This window comes from Perissodus microlepis, chromosome 15 (assembly GCF_051167445.1).
Source record: "Perissodus microlepis isolate ML-2025 ecotype Zambia chromosome 15, ASM5116744v1, whole genome shotgun sequence".
NCBI classification, from domain to species: domain Eukaryota; kingdom Metazoa; phylum Chordata; class Actinopteri; order Cichliformes; family Cichlidae; genus Perissodus; species Perissodus microlepis.
This window is the reverse complement of record NC_140475.1, coordinates 12934766-12941584: the sequence shown is the minus strand read 5'-3', so window position 1 is coordinate 12941584 and position 6819 is coordinate 12934766.

Below are 6819 nucleotides of genomic sequence, written 5' to 3'. Positions count from 1 at the left end.
GGGCTGAGAGGTCTTAACACAATCACCTTTTCTTCTTTGTTGGAAAGCAGGAAAAACAGTGGTGCGACACGGCGGCTTCTCTGCCCATGTGGAAAGACTCATGGGAGATTATCATAGTGCAGCCGAAGCCTGGGCCGAACAAGGGCCCAGCTGTTAAACAGGAAGTCACCTCCGGCGCGGCTCTCCGCCACCAGCAATCCTCCTTACTGAGGGAGGAAAGTCAAAACTGACACTGATACAACAAAGTCTATGGGCTCAAAAAAAAGGGAGAAAAAAATCTCCCTGTCCGCTCAGATTGTGTGTGTAAATCTGAAAGCGGTGGAGAGAGACATGGGGAGCATTTAGAGGGAGAGATGGAGAGAGACATTTGAAAATATGGGAGAAGTGAATGCATGAAGGGGAGGATATGGTCAAGAATGATTGGGAACCTTTCTCAGGTTGAGTAAATCCGGTGGAGTTCCTATGAACTTGTGGTGGGAGTAGACTATGACTTTACAAGGAGGTGTTTAATACCAAGGTGGAATCTGAACCTGAAGGGAAATCAAGCTGCACATCTGAGAAAGTACAACAGAGTGTCCCACAGCTGCAGCTCACACAGTGAAAACTGTGCTGTTTTTCTCTGCACGATGAATATCTAATGGAACAACCATAAAGACGTGCTGTAAGTGATCTTTCAATTCACTACCAAGATTGTGCAACATTCTGCGCTCAGCTGAGACATACGGCTTCTTTTGACGTCTAGAGCTTTGATGCAGCTTAAGTTGTGCTGCCTACGCATCTGCAAGAAAAAAAGAAATCTGCAGACAGGGCTGTATAGAGAAAATGCAACCTCTCTCTGCCAGGGAGAAACACACTCAGCCAGTCATTAGCATTGCAGATGCTAGCGATAGGAAATGAGAAAAGGCCTCATGCATACAGCCTGAATCCGAGCATTGTCCAAGGACTACGCAGCAGTTTTACTGTATGCTGCAGTGTGGGAGTGGAGTTAGAATCCAGTGGTTGGAATTCACTGTGGATATGTGTGGGATTCAAGGCTTTCCTCTTATCACAGCCAAATGTCAAAGTGAGGATGTAGTGGCGCGGAAACAGAATAAAGCATAGCAGGAATGCTTCTCAGGCTGTGTCAGCGGCGTGCTTCACATTCAGTAACACACTCAAGTAACGCGCTCTCTCATTTCAGCTCAAGTGCTGATATAACAGGAATAAAGTGATGTGGGTTTAAAATAGGCCTTCTCAGTTTCTTTCAATACCCAAATATTTGTGCACTGAGTCTTGATTGCTGTCGTGTGTAACTCACCCCCAGTTATTAGATACTGATTATTCAGCTTAACCACTCCAGATACTTACGTCGTCCACAGTCTAATCATTTGCAGGGTTTAAGCTAGATGATGCAAAAGGTGAAGAAATCACTAGGAACCTGTTGACAGGACAGACAACCTTTGTAGTTCGAGTTATCTCCTGTAACCTCCGTGATCTCCGATCCAACATGATCAAATGTCTAACAATGTTAGCTGTGCCCTAACTACAACCTAAACTCCCCGATGACCCCCATTAACCAAATACGTCTGTCCGCTGTATGGGCCGTCAGTTCTGTTTGAAGTGTGTGTGCGTGTCACTGTCGCCTCAAGCTCTGTGACAGATGACCCGCTGACCTTGTCCTTCAAACAAAGGAGGATCAATAAACACAAAGGTTCCTCCTGCCATCATCAAACAGCTCCAATCTATGTGTTTGAATACACAAGTGTGGCAGCGTGGACATCTAGCATGTGCAAAGTCTGCTTCTTTTAAAACTGGTGCAATTCCGAGTCTAGGGACTGAGAATCAATATGGCGGGTGACTGTAGCAGATGATTAGAATTAAACATGTTTATTGATTAGAGAGTTTGGGGTGAATATTCCCTGGTGCATCGGTGTTTGAGCACATGAAAAACTAATCTATAAATCTATAAGAGTATTTAGGAATTAGGGTACAAATATTTGCATGTATTCGATTAGCTGCTATTTTTATGTAAAATAACTCACAGAAAATGAGTGCTTACAATACAGTACTGTGCAAAAGTCTTTTCTTTATATTAATTTCTTTATATTTTATTAGTAAAATGGGAAATAGGTGCAGTGATTTTTGAAATTTGCAAAAACACATGATAATACAGCATATATAAAACAAAAATAGAGTTTGTACAATTGTAATAAGCTGAAAGTCAATTTTTGGTATGACCTCCTTTTTTCTTTAAGTTGTCTTCAAGAATACCGTATTTTTCGGATCATAAGGAGTATAAGGCGCACTGTCGATGAACGGGTCTGTTTTCGTACATAAGGTGCACCGGATTATAAGGCACATTAAGCAAAACAAAACAGTCATATAAGTCAAACTTTACTCAACTCATTGTTTTTGTTTCCTCCACTTCCATATCATTGATTCATTAATGTTGAATTCTCTTGCAGCTGTTCTATTCCCATGTTATTGCAGTATATTAATGACTAACCTCATATTGTGGATGGATTATCTCAGTTGTTCTCCTTACTGAAGTTTGGCACTTGAGGCCTGGAGTTGCCTACCCCTGACGTAGCACATCATTATATACCAGCTAGCCCAACTTCAGTAACCCTACAAACGTCACTGCTGTTTAGTTTTCTGTCTTCGTTTATGTTGGAAGTCATAGCAGAGCTCTACGTTCAGTCAGAACATGCTATATCATGTTTAGGAAACTAGCAAGCTAACTTCCTGCTAACTTCTAACTCTGTTAAATTTAATAAATCTTGTTTTCATGGATGCCTGGATGTTAAACTTAATCGTTACACCTGGTAAAGCAGCAAAACTGATCGTTTTATCAAAGATGAAAGAATTTAGACAGTTTTTAACTCTCAGTGATGCTGCAGTGTAAGTTTGACTTTGGGACCTGAAGCGGACGGAGTTTTGGACCCACATTACTCCGCGAGGCTCCTGACTATGGTAGCCGTAATGCTCCGACAATCCATCAAGCGGTGCGGCTTCGTAACTTACCAAAGTCATACAAAAACATTTTTGACAGATTTTGGAGCGCCGTGTACCACATACAATCGGTTCGAGGTCAGTAAGCACAACCAAAATAAGGTGCACCGGATTATAAGGTGCACTGACGATTTTTGAGAAAATAAAAGGATTTTAAGTGCACCTTATAGTGCGGAAAACAAATACGGTAATTTTCCCTCTTGAAGGACATTGAAACCTCTTCTTTGGATGTTGGCTATCTTTTGTTCTGGTTTCTGTTAAGATTGTGATCCCACACTGCTTCAATACTGTTGAGGTCTGAAGTCTGGGGAGGCAAATCCATGACTCAAAGTCTTCTAGTGTGGTTTTTTTTCTATTGAGGTATGGTTTTATAATATTGACAGTGTGTTGAAAATTATTCTCATATTGAAAAACTAGATAACATTCCAGAAAGTGGATGCATGGTGGATGGTAAACTAATAAACTGTACTTTTCTGGTTCATAATTCTATCAATTTTGACAAGGATGCAATGCAGCCCCAACCCATATTTAAAATTTGGATTAATTACTCCATAAGTGCTGTTGCTACTGGTTTTCAGTCCAGTTTTGTGTCCAATTTGGCGTCCTTCTGTCATATAGACAGAAGGACACAAATAGATGAGGGAAAACTAGGAGACAGGGTTAGGAGTCACAGAGGAAAGGTCAAAGGCACAGAATTTTCAACCAGACAATTTTTAACATAGATTTTCTCACCATATTTGTGTTTATTACAATCAAAATTAAATGAAAAGTAGTCCTAGACACAGTATAAAGCATATTTGCAGCCATATATAGAACTCTCACTCAAACACCCTCTCAATCCAGGGAGCAGTTCCAAAGCAATATGTAATAGGAACCGTCTCAGTTCTTTCCTGCAATACATCAAATGATAGGAGGATACGAGATGCGATTATTCACATCTTCTATTTTTCTATGTTTGAAGAATAGAGCTTGATATTGATGTCTTTGGGAAATGCCGAGCACTGCAGTGACAGTAAAAATGTCATCTCCACCTTTAAGAATGCCTCACTGTGTATTTTTTTTTACTTCCACTGACCTCAAATATGCAGCCTAAATTGAACAGTTACAGCAGCTCCCTGAGAGTTTGGTCAGGCTGCATAACTTGAGGTGAAGACGTGTGTATTTTCCATACTCGCACAGCGTGGAGGCAGATTCGCCTTCACGTCTCACGGCAATCTGTCAGAGAGCCACAAGCAGCACGCTGACACACCAAAACAGGGGCTCCATTCTCCTCAAATGGTTCTCAACCTAGATGAGTCACAGAGAAACTGGCACTGCTTGAAACAAGCATGTCGGCCATTCGGTTCCTTGCGGCCAGGGCTGAGAGGATAATAAGAGAGCTGGTAGGAATCAGGGGCCTTTCTAATCCTAACCTCCTCATAGACAGTACTATTATCAGCCTTGTGTTTAAGTCAGATTACATGCTGCAATTAAAAGAGGCATCAGCGGGCTCCTTTATGGGAACCACTAAAGCGAGCCAAGGGCAAATGGTTTGGCATTTCAGAGAAAAGGCCTTGTTTATGGAGCACAGAGGCTTACACACTGTCCTGGTGGTAGCTGTGGAATGGTTTAGTCATGAACATATGCTAAACATGGGTGGGGATGCATAAACAGAGGAATATTTTCATATTCAACAGGAGCAGCATTTAGAGAAAGTGTTCATAAACATTTTATACTCTGCAAATAGGCAGATGTTGCGTCGCGCCAAAAGTATGCTGCTCAGCCTTTAGTCTACACTTTTGAAAATGTAAAGATGCAGATTTACAGGAGCTTTTGCATTTCTGGAAAATGAGCTGGTTATAAATCATGTGTTCTATGTTATTGGGCAATTGACAGATGAGTAAATTAGAGGGGGGAAGCAGATTCTGGCTATGTGGAGGTCGGTTAACTATAAGACATCCTTACACCATTGCAGCTACTTCAATATATAAAATATGTACATCCATACACAGTGACACATGGGGAAAAAAGATCTGTCACAAAGCAGGTGACAGCTGGATCAAAGCAAAGGCGGCAGGACATGAATAAACAAATGTGGAAATGAAGAAGCAAAAAGACAAGTGAATGCATAATTGTGTAAGGCTGACTGCACACAGTGTGTGTGTGTGTGTGTGTGTGTGTGTGTGTGTGTGTGTGTGTGTGTGTGTGTGTGTGTGTGTGTGTGTGTGTTTGTTTGTGTGCGTGGGGTACTGATGAGAAGCCAATGGGGAAATCAGTGGAGACGCTTTAAATGCCTTAATGCAGTCAAATTGTTTTCAGATTTCCCATTGACGGACAGTTTCCTTTCAACCATTTCATTACCGTCACATATGCACACGCACTCTTTCAAATCACTGGTCAGTTGCTCTAAGTCTGGACATTGTTATAACGTTCTTCGCTCGACCTTTACCCTCTGACCTGTGATCCCCGAGTGCTGTTGCATCGTGAAACACTGAGGTGGGCAGGATGGTGAACTAATCTGAAACAGGAAGTCACGGCCGGAAGACAAGAGGAGGCTAGTGAAGGCTGACTGATATATAGCCAAATAAACTAATACAGATCAAAGACATTGATAAGTCTTTCATATCTGCACACGCTTTTTTTCTCTCCCCCTTTTTTCCCCCTCCTCCTTCTCACAGAAGCAGAAGTCACAAAGTGTGAGGGATACTTGAAACACCAGTGGCATCCGGTTTCTGCCCAGACGTGTGGTTTACACCTGATTAGTTACAGGAGCTGTTCAGATGAGTACAGATGAAATGAGATGGAACACGAAAGGAAAGGAAAGGAAAGCCAGTGTAAAGCAAACTACGCTTATCTGGCTGGTCACCCTGATATGACACTGCATTTTTTCTTGCTGTTTAATTAGGGGTACAAATTTACTGACAAAGAAAACTGACAAGAAAAAGAAAATCAAAGAACACTTCTAAATTCCACAAATGTCTCTTTTTCCTGACCAACACTCAGAGAGACATTAAACTTGAAGTTATAAGCAGAAAATGAGAGAATATGTAAATCTGAGGAGTTGAAACAAGAGAAATGTTTCCTTTTTTTTGCCTATTAATAATAATGAGTTATGAAAATACTTGCAAGTTAATTAGATATCAGTCTAATATTCAAGTAAAACAAATATCATTTTAATAGTTTTCAACCATTTTTGTTAGTGTCTGAATTAATTGAATTTATTCAGATTTTAATTGTATTTCATGTATTGTGCTTAACAATACCAATAGATCAATAGAGAGGCAAGAATGAATGAACAGAAAATTAATCTGCTGATTGGTTTCCTTACTTACATTCTGCTAAACCTGACATGAGCTGAAACTTAAACTGTTGCAGTATTATACAGACGTCAAGCTACTGAGTTAGCCTGCTGTTTGTGAACTCTTTTTGTTTCCCAACTAAAGACTTCTCATCCGTTTTGCCTTAACAACTGGCATTTTTGTGTCTAATTTATTCTTTTTTAAGGTATTACAGTGTGTATACTGAAAACAGAGCCAGTTTACAGTAGGCACACATTCCTCGCCACCCCCCTTTATCTCTGAAGTTTCATTCCAATAATCACTGAAATAATCTTAGTCATGCCGGCTCTCGTCTTTGACTCTGACAGGCTGAGTTGTGTTCAAACATGTGTTAGAATAACTACATAAACAATCATGGTGCTTCTTCTTGTAATGTGTGTGTTGGTGTGCCTGTATTTAACAAAATAAAATGACCAAAGACTATAACAGAAGTTTTATCCCTTCACTGCTACTTATTCCATTGTTGCTCCTCACCATGACTTTATTTTTTATTTTTTTAATGACATTGCAT